At 40.6% G+C, this 20163-nt stretch overlaps 1 long non-coding RNA gene across 5 annotated transcripts; it reads left to right on the plus strand.

Moving 5' to 3' along the window:
• The first annotated feature begins 1930 nt into the window (after positions 1-1930).
• Positions 1931-15872, plus strand: LOC120112410. 5 transcript variants are annotated; one of them, XR_005514031.1, is made up of 5 exons: positions 1931-1989; positions 10893-12960; positions 13066-13899; positions 13994-15043; positions 15116-15872. It is a non-coding gene; the product is annotated as an uncharacterized LOC120112410 (long non-coding RNA). The 5 variants fall into 5 exon arrangements; XR_005514029.1 differs by having other exon boundaries at positions 13994-14149; XR_005514032.1 differs by having other exon boundaries at positions 10893-11447; positions 12579-12960; positions 13994-15872.
• Positions 15873-20163: the final 4291 nt, after the last annotated feature.

Genomic DNA, 20163 nt, shown 5'->3' on the forward strand with positions numbered 1-20163 from the left:
TTGTAGCTAAAAACTTTAATCTATTCTTCTCCTCAGTCCTTAGGAAATGTGCTAGCCTTACAATATTTTGTTCATACTTCTTAGAAATTTGTATCCTGGAAGAGGTAAAAAACTGAATTTTGTTAAGGCTAAGGATTTCACATTTAGTTTTGCAATTTGAAGACATATAGGCAGCATTCTGTTCTTATGCACAAGTAAGAAATTATATTTAAAGCTTTTTTTTTTGAAAAAAAAATATAGACGTGATAACAATCATGAAAAATTTCTTAAACATCTTTGGATTGATGTCACTTGAAATTTTATGGTTGAATCCCATTCATCTTCTTCAGGTTTGTGACTTCATTTCTTTTGCCCAATTTCAGACTTTGACACCTGTTGCTGTGCTTTTCATTTCTTTATCCACGAAGGATACTGACGTTCTTCTGCCATCGTGTCGTCATAGCTTTACTCTTAATATTATGATATATGAATCCATTTGCTGACCCAAGGGCTATGTATCTTTGAAGTGCCATGGTGCATTTAAATATTTTGTGCATGGGGTATACGTGTCGTTTGCATTGTAGTTGCCTTCGACACATGTAAACAAAATTATCGGCCTACCATCTTGGTCAAGGAATACTCTGGAATAGTAAACAAGTTGATTATTTAAAAAAGGCAGCTCAATGCACTAAACTCCTGCCATTACAGGGCTGAGAAGGATCAGATGTAGCCATACTTTTATATGCAGGGAGATTATTTTCATGCTTTGGACCGATGATCTTCACCTTATCATTGCATCAAGTTGATTTTTTAATAATAATTACTTTGTCAATGGCAATAAAGTGCCATATTTTTTTTTTATATAGATTATATTTGGGAGTAATTTAGTTTTGTTAGTGAGTGAGGCAGTTTAAGTAAGTGTTATGCGAAGCTAGATTAGTACCTTGCTTTGCTCAAATATTGAGTAGGTAGTTACCCTTTTTTTTTTTTTTGCTAGAAAAAAGGGGTAGGGGGGAGGAAGGGACCAACCCACTCCCGTGTAGCAGCCCCCACTGAGCCCCTACCCCGCCAGGAGAAAGTTCGATGCGGATGCGGATAGACTCTGTTTTACTCATACCCTTCCCATCCGAAGGTGAGTACGTCACACTTGGCACCACCAAGCTACAAGTGGAAGGAAAGCATAACCGCCAACGAGCCAACCGGGCGTAGGGCATCCGGTCCCCAAATTTAATCGACGTCCGCGCGTTTCGAACCCGGACAACTCGAGTGGAATTATCGCTCCCTTACCACCAGGCTACCACCTTGGTGGCTGTAGGTAGTTACTTTCACCGTGAATGTCACTGGCAAGGGCATTAAATGGCCAAATGAAGGGAGTATCATCTACTCTTTTACTTTTTTCTTTAGATGACTGGGTTTTTAACTGTCCAAGGACCTAGTAGTTTGAATGATAGGGATTTCTTAGATTTAGGATTTTTTAAAAAAAAAAATTGGATAAAAACATAAATAGTTTTGGCTCTTATTGATTGCTTCAGTTATCTATAGGTTTGCGGCTACAGACAACTCCATCTGACCGAGTTCTTGATGACTCCTGCAGGTACGGTCTGCTAAGCTAGACACATGGCTTCCAGAGCAGATAGCATCGATTCAATGTAACTAGCTTAATCTTCTCCATCATCTTGTGTCTTGAAGTATTCGCAACTCTTTGATGATCACCACTTCACTTTTACCTGAAAATTAGAGACAGCATGGCCACTCTGTAATATTTACTTCCAATTTTCAACTACTCTTGCATGCAGCAATGGGAAATGAAAAGTCATGAAATAGCTACTAGCTAGGAAGCAGAACTATGACAGAGTGGGAATTGAAAACTGTTGATTATTTTGGACTTTGCTCCAAATAGTGGCTTTGAGAGGGACCTATTTGCAAAATGACATTTCATTAATTATATATAAGGTACACGTTACTTGTTCCCGTGGGATGAAGGGTTTCTGTTTTGTTTTAGGGTGAAAGGTGTCACGCCCCGGATCCGGATCCGTGACACGGCCGTGCTATTGCCGACTATCGCCCACAGTAGCACGCAGCCTCATACAGGGGTAACAGGTAGCCAAAAAGGATTCATCCTTATATATATATTAAAAGTTTGCAGTACAACCTTCAGATTTGAAACCAAAAATACAGAACTTCTATGCTATTCAAATGTACAGAAGTATATAAGCTTCTCCAAAAATACGAAGCTCTGTAACAAAATAAAAACATATCTGATGGCGATCACTGGTGAGGATCTGAAAGAAAAAGTAAACGAACGGATATGAGCTACACGGCTCAGTAAGTAATCCTGCATAATCCTACCGGATCAACCAGTAGACTAAACATGTAAATCAGGGTTTTGAGAAGCTGACATGCATGTTTATCTAATAATCATCCTGGCATAATAAGTATGCAATTTAAACAAAGCAGTAGTGCAAATCATAAAATTTTCATATTATATGCATATGAAACCGTGCCCCCCCGGCATGCCGTGGTCCTTTTACTCTCGGATGCTACTGCGAAGTCAGACTCGGCCACTGGCGAGGCCAGCTCAGTTACTATTCAGCCACTGGCGGGGCAAGCTCAGTTACTATTCAGCCACTGGCGGGGCAGGCCCAATTCCAATTTAGCCACTGGCGGGGCAGGCTCAGTTACTATTCAGCCACTGGCGGGGCAGCTCAGTTACTATTCAGCCACTGGCGGCTCAGTCATTCTCAGTAGCATCTTTGAGCCCATTATAGTGCCTCTGGGCTAGCTAAGACTTTATAAACTTACATGCATGATTATAATATCAGTATCATCATGTTGCATACATAGCCATAGCTTCTGGGATCATTAAAGTTACTTATGCATTGTAACATATCATGTATGAAACATATATACTTAAAATAAATGCTTAGGAAACATTAATAACATAACATGATCCATAACAGGATTAGGACAGGTTACTTACATTCTTCACTAATCATGCATACAATTCAAATTGTATGAAAAACACTGGTTCATCTTATAAAACGTAATACAAGATCTACGATAGGATTAAGACAGATTACTTACCTCAATTCGCTTTCCAAATTGCTCAAGTCCAGGTGACAAATCCTTAATCACCTAAAACAACATCATAGGGTTTACATTATTCCCCATTTATTTATTATAAAATCTCTTAGTTCATCATACTATGAACTTACTTGCTTGGATCCCATCCAAGGATCTAGCCAAGTCCAATTTACCCAATTTAGAGCCTTTGGGGCTCAGTTTAAAACCAGATTGGGCCCACATGGGTTGATTGGGTTTTTAATTGAAGGATTGGGCCTCGTTTATAATTGGGTCCAACCTTTTCTAGCCAATTGGGTCCTCTGTCAATTTACTGGGCCTAATTTAGTATTAATTGGGCCTGCTGGGATTAACTCCACTCAACTAGGTTCGGACCCAAATCAATTTGGGCCTAATTTGGTTCGGATTTGACCCAATTTGCAGTTTGGGCTCGTCTAGACTTAGCACAATCTGATTGAGCTCGGATTTAGACTTGCCCAGTCTAATTGGGCTTAGGTTAGTCGGCTAAACCCCCTCTTTTTATATTTTTTTTTTCTTTCTTTCTTTCCTTTTTTTTTCTTTCCCTTTTTCTTCCCTTTTTCTTCTCTTCTCCTTCTTCTTTTCTTCTCCTTCCCGAAGCTTCCTCTCCTCCCTTCTTCTTCCATCCCGATCTCCCCCTTCCTTTCTTCTCCGACGATGGGAGCACGACGAGCGGAAAGGGAGGACGGCGAGCGGAAGAAGGCCGGGCCACAACCGGCGGCGTCCACGGCTAGGCCCCGCGGCATCCTCGGCCGAGCCTGTGACGACGGTACTCGCGGCCGAAGCCGGCGGCCGCCGCACACGACGAGGAGGATGAGTCCCCTCTTCCTCTCTTCTTTCATTCTTCCCTTTTCTTCAACCTCCCTTCACCAACCCCCCATATTCTCTCTCTCACTCCCAAACCCTCTCTCTTCCTCTCTTCATTCTTCCCCTGTGAAGGAAGAAGGGGGGTTTGGGAGGGCGGTGCCACGGCCGAGCTCGCGGCGTCCACAGCCGCGCCTGCGGCTGAGCCCACGGCCGCGCCTGCGGCGGCCTTCTCTTCTCCCACGGGGAAGAGATGCCGGGAGAAGCCGGCGGCACTGCGGGATGCCCGCGGCCGCTCCCTTGGTCTGCCAGCAGTCCCCTTCCTCCCTTCTTTCTTTGTTTCTTTGTTGTCTTGCACAAAACAGGGGGAGAGAAGGCAGGGGGCTTACCTGGCTTTTTGCTGGTTACCGTTGGGCAGTTCTTCCCCCTGGTAGTCCCTCCTTCCTCTTGGAGCTTCAGGGCTCCTTCGCCTTCGGCTCCAGGGCTTCGGCTCCCTCTCTCTTTCTCTCGTTCGGTGTTTAGGGGGGGTCTGTGATTTGGGGTTGCCGGCAGAGGCTTAAATATTTGTTTAGAGGATGAAACCCCCCTCTGAGAGGTCCCATCCTCTCCTTTCCTCCATACTTCGGGACTGGCCGCCGCCCCCCCTTGTCTCCGGCGCGCCGGCATCGGCTGCCAGCAGGGGGTGCGGTAACCCCTCCCTGTCGGTCTTATCCCTTCATTTTTTTTTTTTTAATTTCTGATAATAATTATGCTGGCTACAGTGAAATTTGGGCCCAACCCTTAACTGGGCCTATTTCTTATTGGGCCTAGTAGGTTGTGGGCCCGGACATTACATCCTTCCCCCCTTAAATAAATTTCGTCCTCGAAATTAAACATACCTCGGTTCTCGAAGAGCTGAGGGTAGCGTTGTCGCATCTCTTCCTCCAATTCCCAGGTAGCTTCCCTTTCAGTGTGGTTGGTCCACTGGACTTTAACGTAGGGAATGGTGCGCCTTCGGAGAATTTGCTCTTTTCTGTCTATGATGCGCAGGGGAGCCTCCTCATAGGTTAAATCTTTATTTAATTGCAGAGGCTCATGTGGTACCACATGGCTGGGACCCGGAACGTACCTCCGTAACAAAGAGACGTGAAAGACGTTGTGTACGCCTGATAGCTCTGAAGGTAGGGCCAGTTTGTAGGCAACTTTGCCTATTCTAGCAAGAACCTCATATGGGCCAATGTAGCGAGGACTTAATTTGCCGTGTCTTCCGAATCGGGTAATACCCTTTGATGGTGAAATTTTTAGGAAGACAAAGTTCCCCTCCAAAAATTTCAAGGCCCTTCTTCCTCTGTCAGCCCATCTTTTCTGTCTATCCTGAGCAGCCTGAAGCCTTTGCTTAATTAGTAGTACCTTGTCTCTGGTGTGCTGGGCCAGTTCGGGGCCTAGCATTTTCCGTTCCCCGACATCATCCCAGTGTAAGGGGGATCGGCATCTTCTCCCATAGAGAGCTTCGTATGGGGCCATCTGGATACTGGAATGGTAGCTATTGTTATAAGCAAATTCCACCAGTGGTATGTGACTATCCCAGTTTCCACCTAGGTCCACAGTGCAAGCCCTCAGCATGTCTTCCAGAGTTTGGATTGTCCACACAAAGATCGTAATCGGCTTAACAGAAATAGGTGAGAGCATTAACATCAAACACTTTTCATAATCTATAATCCTCTTTCTTCTCTTAATTTTGCCTACAATTTAATGATCAACCTTTACCCTAGCAAAACTTCAAACCCCTTTCAAATAGGTAGATCGAAAATGTCATAGCTAGGAGTAAGGAACATTCCAGGTCTGAGCCCATCCAAGGCACCATCAATCCGTTAATACTAAATTTAAGATGCTCAAAATCTCTCAAGAGTTGCCAACAATAGAAAAACTCACTGGTGAAATTATATAGCTATCTCCAGATTATTCATAGAATCAACAACACTTTTCTCCACTAGAAAGTTAACTCAAATCTTCTAATAATTCTCTTTATCAATACAACTTCATCAGTAGATCTTATCAAAAGAGTAAGGTCCATTACTTCGAGATTTAGTTCTTTTAATAGGTGATCTAATTCAAACTTTTTTTTTTTGTTGCTTATACACGAAAATCAACATCTTAATTTTGAATAAAAATATCAAATTTCTTTATCAAACTATCAACTGCTCTCGATTAACCGATCTATCACAAGATTGGATCATAAACAACTCTAGTCCACTCTTGATTGAAATTCATCATGGTCTACTGATAACCTCAATTTCTTTTAATCAGATGGAGAGTTGATATTAATTAAAAAAAATTCAAGCTTCACATTTAGAAGGACGGAGGTTCATATCAGCATATTTCAGATCTGAGATCAAAATCGATGATCCATTAATTCTAGTCAAAAGATGCTAAGAATTTCTTAGCACGACATAAAACTGGAGAATCTAGGATAGCACCGTGCTATCCAAAATCAGAACATTCTCTTTTTATTTATCAAGAAAAAATCCTACTACACCAAAAAACAGATCAAAACTTTCCGAATTAAAGGAATCGCACTTCTAACCAACTTAGGTAAATAATTCAGACCACTATATTTTCGCTGCGCACTCTGATTCAAAACATCAAAATCCTTTGAATTCACTAATAACTTTTGATCAACATACTACTTGTCTACAAACAGAACTATTTAATACCTCATGGATATTTGCACTACAAATCTTTCCTCCATCTAGATCGAATTTTACTTAGCTAGAACTGCTTTTTACTTTTCCATGAACGAGCAAAGAAAGGGTATCCCAACATGAGATCCCCTTAAACAAGTGACAAACGTTTTAAACGAATTTTACATTTCCAGCAACTTCAGCCATAAAAATGAGCCTTCTTTTCTAATAAGAGATGAACTCTCAAATCATCTTAGAACATTTTAAGCTCAGAATTATGTAAACTTCTAGAAATTGTTTCTCAATATCCTAATCTTATATTAGGTATCTTTAAATTGCATGAACAATAATCTGCCCTACTTTAGCATTGCTAGAAAGTGATTCTGGATCTCACATCTCCGTTAAAAGAAAAGGATGTATACTTTTGGTGTAAGATCTCTATTTAAAAATCTTCTTCTTTTGTACTCTTTCCACCAGACGATGATATGTGGAATTATCATCCATAACTTTCACCTTCCTCATGAAACAATTTAAACTTGCTTCTTAGTGATAAACGAAAGCATTTGATAATTGCCCCTCTATTAGAGATGAAATAGTTTATTTCAAATCTTAGAAGCAGGGTCACTAAGTACAAACCCCTGAATCATCATGTGCTATTGGGCCTGTTCCCATGTCAACTCTATTGCTGATTCCACTCGCATTTCCTAATGACCCCATGTCATCATCATTTTCTTCTTTTTTTTTTTTTTTTTCAAAACATCAACTAATATTCGTTTAATTGATTTATCACAGGATCACAAACAACTGCACTTTATCCATAGTAGAACATTTGAGCCTAAAATATTCTTCAACATTGAAAATTATTCTCAGGATTTACTAAATGACTTCCAATCAAAATATTAATCTTGCATTATAATTTGCAAAGATCTAATATTTCACATTCCAAGTAAACAAAGGGAAAACTCTTAGATCTCATTCTCAAATATATTTTCTTTCTATATAATAGTTTCATGCATAATTGTCATACAAATTTCATCCTCGAAGAATAAAAATCTTTCCTTGTCCAAGCCTTAAACAACTTATGAATGAACCCTATCTTGCCATCAAAATAATTAACTTCAAACTAGAAGTATTATCCACAGTACCCAGTATCAAGTTAAACTTCCAAAATCACCTATATACTAATACACAAATAATCACTATGTACTTTAACATTCCATGGCTAGTACTCCACTTAATATCAGTCAAAATCTAATTTAATCATAATCCAAAAAAAACAAATTACTCCATCGAGAAATCTCCAAAATAATTTATTCTTATTTTGGCATGGCTTGCTAGCATTCTGATTCAAAACACCAAAATCCTTAGTAGTCTTAAATCTTAAATTCTGATACCATACCTGTCACAATCATGCCCCTAGAATGGTTTTGTATTAGCCCTAACATCTTTCTTTTTGTTGCTCATTGTCACCTATCAAAATATTTGTGTCAAGCAATTTTTGTGACTGACCGATGATGCGACCAATAAAATCTTTTCTTTCTTTCCAATATACGAAATCTCACTAAATGAGACTTAACTACCCATGCCCTTATTAAAATTTGAAATTTTTTTTTTTACTCATGATTAACCTATAGCTCTGATACCACTATATGTCACGCCCCGGATCCGGATCCGTGACACGGCCGTGCTATTGCCGACTATCGCCCACAGTAGCACGCAGCCTCATACAGGGGTAACAGGTAGCCAAAAAGGATTCATCCTTATATATATATTAAAAGTTTGCAGTACAACCTTCAGATTTGAAACCAAAAATACAGAACTTCTATGCTATTCAAATGTACAGAAGTATATAAGCTTCTCCAAAAATACGAAGCTCTGTAACAAAATAAAAACATATCTGATGGCGATCACTGGTGAGGATCTGAAAGAAAAAGTAAACGAACGGATATGAGCTACACGGCTCAGTAAGTAATCCTGCATAATCCTACCGGATCAACCAGTAGACTAAACATGTAAATCAGGGTTTTGAGAAGCTGACATGCATGTTTATCTAATAATCATCCTGGCATAATAAGTATGCAATTTAAACAAAGCAGTAGTGCAAATCACAAAATTTTCATATTATATGCATATGAAACCGTGCCCCCCCGGCATGCCGTGGTCCTTTTACTCTCGGATGCTACTGCGAAGTCAGACTCGGCCACTGGCGGGGCAAGCTCAGTTACTATTCAGCCACTGGCGGGGCAGGCCCAATTCCAATTTAGCCACTGGCGGGGCAGGCTCAGTTACTATTCAGCCACTGGCGGGGCAGGCTCAGTTACTATTCAGCCACTGGCGGGGCAGCTCAGTTACTATTCAGCCACTGGCGGCTCAGTCATTCTCAGTAGCATCTTTGAGCCCATTATAGTGCCTCTGGGCTAGCTAAGACTTTATAAACTTACATGCATGATTATAATATCAGTATCATCATGTTGCATACATAGCCATAGCTTCTGGGATCATTAAAGTTACTTATGCATTGTAACATATCATGTATGAAACATATATACTTAAAATAAATGCTTAGGAAATATTAATAACATAACATGATCCATAACAGGATTAGGACAGGTTACTTACATTCTTCACTAATCATGCATACAATTCAAATTGTATGAAAAACACTGGTTCATCTTATAAAACGTAATACAAGATCTACGATAGGATTAAGACAGATTACTTACCTTAATTCGCTTTCCAAATTGCTCAAGTCCAGGTGACAAATCCTTAATCACCTAAAACAACATCATAGGGTTTACATTATTCCCCATTTATTTATTATAAAATCTCTTAGTTCATCATACTATGAACTTACTTGCTTGGATCCCATCCAAGGATTTAGCCAAGTCCAATTTACCCAATTTAGAGCCTTTGGGGCTTAGTTTAAAACCAGATTGGGCCCACATGGGTTAATTGGGTTTTTAATTGAAGGATTGGGCCTCGTTTATAATTGGGTCCAACCTTTTCTAGCCAATTGGGTCCTCTGTCAATTTACTGGGCCTAATTTAGTATTAATTGGGCCTGCTGGGATTAACTCCACTCAACTAGGTTCGGACCCAAATCAATTTGGGCCTAATTTGGTTCGGATTTGACCCAATTTGCAGTTTGGGCTCGTCCAGACTTAACACAATCTGATTGAGCTCGGATTTAGACCTGCCCAGTCTAATTGGGCTTAGGTTAGTCGGCTAAACCCCCTCTTTTTATATTTTTTTTTCTTTCTTTCTTTCTTTCTTTTTTTCTTTCCCTTTTTCTTCTCTTCTCCTTCTTCTTTTCTTCTCCTTCCCGAAGCTTCCTCTCCTCCCTTCTTCTTCCATCCCGATCTCCCCCTTCCTTTCTTCTCCGACGATGGGAGCACGACGAGCGGAAAGGGAGGACGGCGAGCGGAAGAAGGCCGGGCCACAACCGGCGGCGTCCACGGCTAGGCCCCGCGGCGTCCTCGGCCGAGCCTGTGACGACGGTGCTCGCGGCCGAAGCCGGCGGCCGCCGCACACGACGAGGAGGATGAGTCCCCTCTTCCTCTCTTCTTTCATTCTTCCCTTTTCTTCAACCTCCCTTCACCAACCCCCCATATTCTCTCTCTCACTCCCAAACCCTCTCTCTTCCTCTCTTCATTCTTCCCCTGTGAAGGAAGAAGGGGGGTTTGGGAGGGCCGAGCCACAGTCGGCGGTGCCACGGCCGAGCTCGCGGCGTCCACAGCCGCGCCTGCGGCTGAGCCCACGGCCGCGCCTGCGGCGGCCTTCTCTTCTCCCACGGGGAAGAGATGCCGGGAGAAGCCGGCGGCACTGCGGGATGCCCGCGGCCGCTCCCTTGGTCTGCCAGCAGTCCCCTTCCTCACTTCTTTCTTTGTTTCTTTGTTGTCTTGCACAAAACAGGGGGAGAGAAGGCAGGGGGCTTACCTGGCTTTTTGCTGGTTACCGTTGGGCAGTTCTTCCCCCTGGTAGTCCCTCCTTCCTCTTGGAGTTTCATCCTCTCTCTTTCTCTCGTTCGGTGTTTAGGGGGGTCTGTGATTTGGGGTTGCCGGCAGAGGCTTAAATATTTGTTTAGAGGATGAAACCCCCCTCTGAGAGGTCCCATCCTCTCCTTTCCTCCATACTTCGGGACTGGCCGCCGCCCCCCCTTGTCTCCGGCACGCCGGCATCGGCTGCCAGCAGGGGGTGCGGTAACCCCTCCCTGTCGGTCTTATCCCTTCGTTTTTTTTTTTTTTTATTCCTGATAATAATTATGCTGGCTACAGTGAAATTTGGGCCCAACCCTTAACTGGGCCTATTTCTTATTGGGCCTAGTAGGTTGTGGGCCCGGACATTACAAAAGGGATTTCAGCCGCTGCACCCATCTTCTTCATCCTCTCGTGCGCTCTCGGTCTCCTGGCAATATTCGACTTGGGTTCCCTTTTGTCTTCACTCGCTGGAGGCTTTCTTCCTTCTTCCCTTCTTCAACCGTGGCTTCTTCCTATGACTTCCCTGTTTCCGTGAGCCTCTTTCTTCTTTGTTGTTCACAGTACATGCAACAAGGGAAGGTATGTTTTTGATATTCATTTGATCTACCATTGGAGCCGTAGAAAGGTTGATTTGCATACTACACTTTTGATCTATCATTGTGGCTGCAGAAGGGTGATCCGATCAGGTTGTTTTTGCTTTATATTTGGTTTATCTTGCCTCCTATTGTGATCATTTGGCAGTCCATATTTTGGGCTCTTATGTATCTATGTTTGTACCCTATTGGGAAGATTGACATAGTGGATTGCTCCTCCTCCCCGTGGATGTAGGCACTTGCTGCTAAACCACGTAAATTTGGTGTCTTTGTGCTTATCTTTTCATGCCTGTGATGTGTTTGATGGAATGCCTGAATGAGACCAATTGTTAATTGGTAAGCCGGATACAGTGAGTTTTGTGCCCAGTAATCTCAACAAAAACTTTATTCGTGCAAAGTACATATTTTCTCTTTAGATTTATTCCATAAGTTGTTGCTTTTCTCATGTTAACTACAGGCTTAAGGCTAAGCTTGTTACTTAGAAGAGAAAAAAAAAAATATCTGCCAGATATGAAGATAAGAGATGGATACCTAGGAACGGAACATTAAAACCTTCAGACGCTTAAGAAGAGAAAGTTCTTGAATTTCAGCAGAAACAGTGTGATAGAGATGGTCATGTGTTTGCCAACAACGTAAGTCTTCAGAAGAGCAGCATAACCTTCCATCACCCCTTGCAAAGAAAAATATTCTAGTGGCTTCAAAGCATGGTATACTGGCATATCGTACGGATGGTGTACCGATACTCGGTATACCAAATAGACTCTGTACTGTACTGTACCATATCAATACAGTGATAGCACCGGTTTGGAACAGCTTCACATGGATCAGTGACTATTATCTTTCCTTAAGAGCAAAACTAAACAAAACAATCTAAACTAACACCGGTCCTTACAAGTTACCCTGAAAAAATCAGGGTAGTGCCCCTAAAACTGAGGCCTAAATGGGGCTTTCACCCCAAGTCATGTGGAACAACACCAACCAATAACTTAACTAGGTGCTGGTTATTTGTAAGGTTTGGTGTAAATTTACCATTTCTCTTTCCCCAACTGCATCGCTTTGCTTACCTTTGTGTGAGCATGAAAGAGAGAGAGATGATTATTGGCTAAAATTTGCTATTATCTTTAAACTGAGATGACTAAAAAATATTTCTGTCTGTCTTTTCCAGCATTTTGCTGGAGTCATCACTAATAGGATAATGGTTACACTTTTTCCATTGCGTAACTTGCGAATTCTCTTAGATATTTCAACTATTGCAATCTATTAAGTATTAAGTATTAGCTCTCCTGCCCGGTAGCTGTCTCAATCGGTCGAGCTGTCACGGCCGGGGAAATGGTTTTATACGCAATTTCTCAGTCCTAAAACGAATCTACGTATTAACAAGGTGTTTTCTTCTTAATGTTTTATCCAGAAAAATGTTGAAATTATTATGATTCACAAGTAGCCTGATGAGGTGGAACTGGAAAACAGGTTTCTTCTGAACCAAAAGCAAAGCCAGTTATGCCCAAGTCTGATTCATCACAACACCTGAAGACAGCTTCTGCCAAAGCTAAAGCCCCAGTCCCTGCTAAAGTTGATGCCCCAATGCCTAAAGTTGATACCATGCCAGCGCCACCTCCAAAAGTTTGATACGTGGCTGATCTTCTTAATATGCTCTCAGTGAAAACCCTGAGCGAAAACTGCTCAGAATCATCATCCAAGGATGATAATGCATGGGCAGAATTCCAGAGTAGGATACATTGCATTCTTCCATGTTTCATAAGAACTGATATCAAATTTTCTCTGTGGCGCGATCTGTTTCTCATAGCCAGTTTTCAGAATGCAACTTCTGAATAATATATCTACACTTTACGTAATTCTCTTAAAATTTGTTTTATTTGCTAATCCTGGATGTTTAATTCTTGAAGCAACTATTTTAACTGTATTCACTTTTTTATGATGGCTTTGCTTTTTGCAGCTGCACTGGCAACAACTGCTGCAGACAGAAACACTACCGCAAAGCCAGTCGAAAATAAAAAAACAGCCTGCATCAGGAATTGAAGACCTAGTTAAAGATTCACCACCTGTGATTCTATCTTCAGCTCCAGTGAAACCCCAGAGGAATGTTAAAAACATTATTATGAACCTCTTTAATGAACATGTGGGTAGGATGCAAGTATCCATTGTTGTTATAGATACAAATTATTCACAGATTTTGGCAGCTATTGTTATCATTTGAAGAAAATGAAAAGATTATTGGTTATCAACAATGTTTCTTCCATTGTCTGATTCTAATGGGCTACCGACACACATCGGCCCTACCACCTGGTTTTTAGAAAGCTAAGCTTATGGGGCGTTGCATAAAATACATCCTTCTTAAGATCAGTGGAACTCAGATGGTTGCTGTTTTATAATCAGCTGATTCTGCCAACCGGTTATTCCATGTGCACTTATTATGGTTGTTTTATATCTTGGTTATCATTTTTGTTGCAGTAGATCTTCATAAGTTGTTATAAGTGCTCTATCTTCATTGCATTGGTGATTTATCGCGGTCCTATATTGTGTCGCCATATTCCATTCATCAACAGCAACTCGCCTTCCTTTCCCAGCAGCAGGCTCTTGTCATGGCTAGCTGCAGCTAAATCTGGCGGTGTGCCTACAACATTTCCTGGAAGAACTAATCAACTGGCTGTTAATATATAGTAGCCTGGCTAATGGAAATTTTCCAATGCAAAACTGGCCAAATATCAACTATCAGATTCCAGGAATGACACCATCAGCTGGTCAGAAGGGTGTGAACAACTTTAGTCAGGTGATGCTTTTGAAAGCTTAGATATATGGTTCTTAGGTACTTCAAGAATGCCAAATTACTATAGTTTATCCTATTTCTTTTTATTTTGCAGCAGATAGGAAGCATTGGCAGGCACGCCCCTCTGGGAATTACAGTTATTTTCCAACATCTGGGTAGCTTGCTTGTTCACCTTTTGACTATTTCTTCCTTTTTGCCTGTATTGATGCTTCATTTTATGGTGGATAGCAGTACGTACATGTGCAGACAAAAGGTATTTTTTAGGTTACTTTATGTGAAGGTTATTGCATTTCTAAGGATTATTCTTGTATGTTAAAGTTTTTTCAAAAAAATATATGCGCTAATCTAAAGTCGATCTCTTGAGAGTTCTGATCATATTTCACATTATTTAAACACTTTAAAAATTTTTTGTGGATGTTGGTTTATTTTTAAGACTGGTTTCTTTTTGAACTTGCTAACATATTTCAAAATTCAGCACTTCAAGCTGAGGTTCTTATCCCTCATAATTTTGTATTGTAACTTTCTTGTGATGTGAAGCATAAGCAGAAGCTTTTGTATGCATATGATGCACTTCTTTTGTTTAAGTTTACATCATATATTTTGCTCGGCAATGGATCATGCATCTCAAAGGATGGCAGACTCTCTTTAGTGCGCTCGTCAGTCAACACTGGAGAAAATAGGATAATAGGAGTAAGTCTGAGATACCGCAGTGGTAGCTAAATGTTGCATCGTTCTACAGAAGCTCAGTTTGAATAACCAAAGTGAACTCATTCCTTTATACATGAATAAGTCGATCAATGTTAATAAGTAATCTGAATGGTATTTCACAAGATCATCTCGAGAAGGTGTTCCACTTTTCCCTCTAGTTCTCTTTCTTTCACAATTTTGGATATTGAAGAGAATGGGCACCTGCAATAAAGGGCAGCTTTTGAGTTATGGAATCTGCAAGATGCTTAGGTTGAGGGTGGTATTATTGTTTTATGCTTTAGTCATTACATTAAATATATACTCTACTATAGATTGGTTATTGTTCATTGGCTCAGCTTACAGACAAGATCCTGAACCATTTGTAAACCTGCTGCCTATCAAGTTACTAGCAATCAACCTCAAACAGTATTTTGCCACACTGGAAATAGTTTGTATTGCTGTGAGTAATCCTTTTTCCTTCTTCAGAGACATGCATCAGTTGTATCATAAGAAATCATTTTTTCTGTTTCAGAATGTACACTATGTGCTCAGCATCATCCATCATCAACGGTGTAGCCATTGGTGGAGCAAGTTAGGCCTATTGTGTAACAATCCAGGATCTTATCTTTGGGTTCTTTAGTCTTGTATAAGTACCCAAGATCTTCTCGGCAAATAACCGGTATAAGACTAAACACACACCTATACGGATTCTCACATGTTGCACCTCCTGCCTCTTCTGTGACACCCAGTCGATTAGGCAGTGACAACGATTTTTTATCATCAACTCGAGGGATGATGCTCTCCAGACATTAAAACCTTTTCACCAGACACCAGGGCAGATGCTTTCATCTTCTCATGACATGGCCATTTGTGGTTCTATTTGCAGATTGGGTCCGGCATGCAGTTCCTTGTAGAGACTGTTTGGTGTCACATTGCTGACTTCATTTGTATGTGCAGCTGTCCAGACTCAACAAAGCATGGCCTAATTTGTTGGTGCTATTTCTTCCAGTGATTCATATGGATGTGAATCCCTCATGTTGGGAGATAATAGACTTTCCGAGTAAAAGAGCATAAATTTGACTAGATCTTTCTGGCGAGGTTAGGGCTCCAATCAGTGTCATCACAAATTGTTGGGTAGGGAAGCAGTATACAGCATTTTTGTACTGTGGAGCTAGTCCTTTTGTTTGAATTTCTTGGAGAAAAACGTAAAGGGGAGAGGAGCTGAGTGCAAAAAGGAAGTTTTGTTGCATCACCTGAACTTTGTTTCAAATCAGAGTCTACTTTCTTAATTCAACTTATTTGCTTTTTCTTAATTTTTTTGTCATGCATGAACGAACTCTAATGCAATCTTTGATATACTAGCTCAATTAGTAGATTATAATGCCCTTTACCCAAAAAAAAAATTGTATTCTCCTGCCTCTGGTTCAAATTTATCAGGCTTGAGGTGGTCCAAAAGCTGAAGTAATGAAATCTTGATTGGTGTTCCTCAAAACTTGAGTAATGAAAGCTGAGTGTTGCTCCTGAGATTTCCCACTCAGACGGTTAAAATCACTACTTATCCCAAAAGCTTAAGCCAATAGGATGAGATAGATTTATTTATATATTTTATATTTTCTTTCACTCTTCTTCAAATATTGGCCGGACTTTTTTTTAATGGGTTAGCCCAATATGTGAAATTTTAATAATCGGGTTAAAGAGTGCAAAGATAGGTTCTAATTCAAGACTTCTGCTCTAATGCCATGTTAAAATTATCACTTGTTCCAAAAATTTAAATTGGTAGGTTGAGATAAATTTATTTATATATTTTATATTTTTTTATACAGACTTGCTACTGTAGCTCCACGTCTTCTGGGCATTCCTTAGTTACATTGATTGCAACCCTGTGCATGCAAGTGCATGCAAGCTGGAGTGTGCACGCATACTCATGGATGAGCGAGTGAGTGAGAGGGAGAGAGAGAGAGAGAGATTCTTTGAGTAGGATGGAGGTGCGTTGGATTGGGTGGTCTCTACCTTGGCCTGTCACTAGGTTTGACTCAAATCAGCTTTTTACCCCCTCGTTGGGAGATTTTCAATTGGTGCCACATTTAAATCATAGTAGCTGCATATTGTTAACTATAGTTCATTTCGTCAATTTGGGTCCATGAGGAAGTAATAGAAAAGTTTGGTTTACGATTGGAATCGGAATCGGAATGAAAATCAGAGTGGTCATATTCTTCTAGGTATTTGGTTCATGACAGAAATCGGAATTAGAATTATAAAAAAATTCAAATATTAAAAGTTGATTCTTGAGAGTTGAGATGTTCTTATTTTTCTTAGAATAGAAATAAGAATAAAATTATCCAACCAACCCATTTTCATTTCCATTCTGAGGCACAACTCTCTTCAACCAAATATACCTTAAAAGGGGTTCCAATTTATGATGAGTTTGGTTTACGATCAAAATTCAAATCAGAATCGAAATAAATGGTAATAGAATTCGGAATGGATACATTCTCTGATACATTTGGTTCATATTAAAATCAAAATTAGAATCAAAATCAGAATTTTTTAAAATAAATCTTTTGAAAAATCTAGAGAAATATTTTTGAAAATTTAATTTTAAAAAGTAAATCTAGCATGATAATATTTGAATACCTGGACGAGAGCCGAGATTAATTTTTTAGAGATTGGGGCATATTTTTATTCTCTCTGAGATAGGAATAAGAATGGAACCGTCCCAACCAAGTAACTTAAGCAAGGGTCACTTATCCTTATTTCTATTCATAATTCTCCTCAGCTAAACATGTCCTTAATTTCATTCATCCCCGGCACAAATAGATTCTCAGATGTTCAGGTTGGATACGTTCGGACTTCGTGACTGTTTTCTTTTTTTCATGGTACAACCACTCCGGGTTACACCCAGGCGACGACACCCACTCACTAAATGTGTAGGCGAAGAGAAGGGTGCGGTGCACTGTACTGCTACGCGAATACAGCACTCTCGGTCCTGACCTTATCGCTTATGCCAAGCTCCGGACCTATGGGTGCCAGGATCTTCCATCCAAACGTGGCAGCCAACTATTGGATGGGCGGCGCTGCCCAAATCTCTGCATCCACTCCGGTTTTCGGACGGGAGAGTCAGACCGGGCCCAGTTAAAACTAGCTACAGTAACACATCACATCATAATGCATGAAGCCTTCTTTCTTTGCGTCGTATAGAAGGAACGAAACTTCGGCGGGGTGTCATGGAAGCTGGCTATTTGCGTCCACGACTAGCCATTTAGAAAGTGGTGTCGGCAACAGCAAAGCCTTATCTTAACAAATTTCTGCGGCAAGATCATATGCCTACACGTGGAGCCACATGAAGAGCTGCCCCACCAGTATCTCCAGCGTCTTCATCTATGCCTCTTTTTTATTGTCTTCTTTCAAATAAGCGTCGCTCTCGACCCCAAAGTGCATTGGATTCTCTTCAAACTTGGATTTGGGTGCAAGAAAATTTGGCGTTACCATACACCACTTCAGGAAGACCCAAAAAAACAAAGAGTCGTCGCCTTGAGGCATGCATAAAGGTAGACTAGGTAGTGTAGTTTCGGCAGCACATGCTTGCTTGGTAGTATATTTATTAAAAGCTTCTTCATGTTGGATGTCTCCCTTCAACCCTTTATAATCTCCCCGTTCACAAAATCCATCATATCTGAGCCACCTAAAGGAAAAGGCATCTTGGGTAGTTTAGAAAGGAGAGAGAGATTGCATAGTTTATAAAGTCATAATGCTTTATGGCCGATGGCTAGCTATCAAACAAGAAGCACCTTACAACTACCTATATTTATCATCTTTCATCAATATTTCAATATTGGATCACATGCGTACCTACATGGAGATCCCATGAACGTTAGTATCTGAAAATGGTTTAGGTGTCAAATGCATAATCATGCACATGTACGCCACCAACGCATAGTTTTAGCTTATTGGCAACTAATTGGTTTGTTCTGTTACCGTCCAACAATTCAAGATCAAGGGACGATAGGCACATACATACATAGGTTGGTTCAACATGTGTCATACATCTAGAAAGGGCTTGAGTCACATATAACTTACTTTCAAAATTCAACCTTTCTTGTACGTAAGGCTGCAAATGGATCGGATTGACTCGTGATTCAATCCAATTTGAATCGGACCTAACTCGGACTTAAATTTTTAGGTTGGGACTGGGTTATATATGGATCCAACCTGACCCAAATGACCCAAGCCGTTGGATCAGAAATTTTAGAAATGAACCCAACCCAACCCGACTCAATCTTTTATTAGATTGGTATAATATATCCATATTTTATTGGCCTATGATTTTGTTACCAACCTTCTTTGGCTTTTTCCCTGATCAAGATGGTATAAGCATAAGAAATAAACTTGGTGATGCAATGAATATCTGAATTTCATACAAGACTTAAAAAAGAGAACAAGTACCAAAAATAACCATGCCAGCGACATAGTTATCTCTAACGGATGGATAGCAAAGAACAAGTCACAACTCAAAATCTTCAATTATTTATGACCCTTGATTGATTAATGTGTTTTGATTAAAAGGTGACATAGCGTATCACATGCTGCCATCTCAAAACTTTTTGTCCAACAGAGACGGTTATGGTGCTTCGTGTCCATATCCTTGCGTCATAGTATTTGCTCCTCGATCCATAGAAGGTGGCGCAAACACTCTAATGACACAATTTCAAGTCTTTAGGTCAAATTAACAGTGGCAAGGACACTATAGGTACTTCTTTTAATCCAATCCTCACTATGGACTCATGCAAGCGTATCGTGTTGCCTAACTTGGTGGCATTGATTGACTATAATAAACACTTTTAGTCGATCATAAAATTAGACCTATTCATCAAAGCTGAACTTAAAGCCGACTAATTTTCCACAAGAGATGAGCGGTCCAGGCTTCACCAAAGCTAAATTTAGTCTACACAAGCAACTGCTTGTGGCTGTCTTTAATTAGCTTCCCTTAGAACAGTCTCCACACTGCTTCAGAAATTGAACATGGGACAACTATATATGTCACACTTTGCTTCCTATCTTGGGATGGCAACTGATGTTTCCATCATGAGGCTTACGCCGCTACGCTTGCCGACCTTTTCCACACTGGTCGGCTGGCATGACGGTGTTTGACGCCTTCTTTCTTGCTTTCGTTCGTTTCGATTCTCTTCTCTCTTCTACGCCTGTGCTCTGATAGGACTGCCGTGACTGTTAGGTCCAAGAAAAGGACCGCACCATGGTTATGTGGCGTGAGACAATTCCTTCCACAATTTGCTTCTACTTCGTGCACCTGTTCAGCATGGCAACAGCATGAAGTCTAACTCGGTAACCCTAGTAATTTTTGTAAGGAGTGCTCTGGACGGAGAAATAGCTCTCTTTTCTGTTCTTTATTTTTGAGATTCCCTCTATTACTGTTATGTGTGGTTGGGGGCATACTCGGGGATCGGAATCGAAATAAAAATCAGAAGAATTGTACTCTCCGATGTATTTGCTTCATGACTGGAATCGGAATCAAAATAAAATTTCAATGCCAGGTGAGAATTTAGATTAGATTTTTGAGAATCT

Source organism: Phoenix dactylifera, chromosome 11 (genome assembly GCF_009389715.1).
Source record: "Phoenix dactylifera cultivar Barhee BC4 chromosome 11, palm_55x_up_171113_PBpolish2nd_filt_p, whole genome shotgun sequence".
Classification (NCBI taxonomy): domain Eukaryota; kingdom Viridiplantae; phylum Streptophyta; class Magnoliopsida; order Arecales; family Arecaceae; genus Phoenix; species Phoenix dactylifera.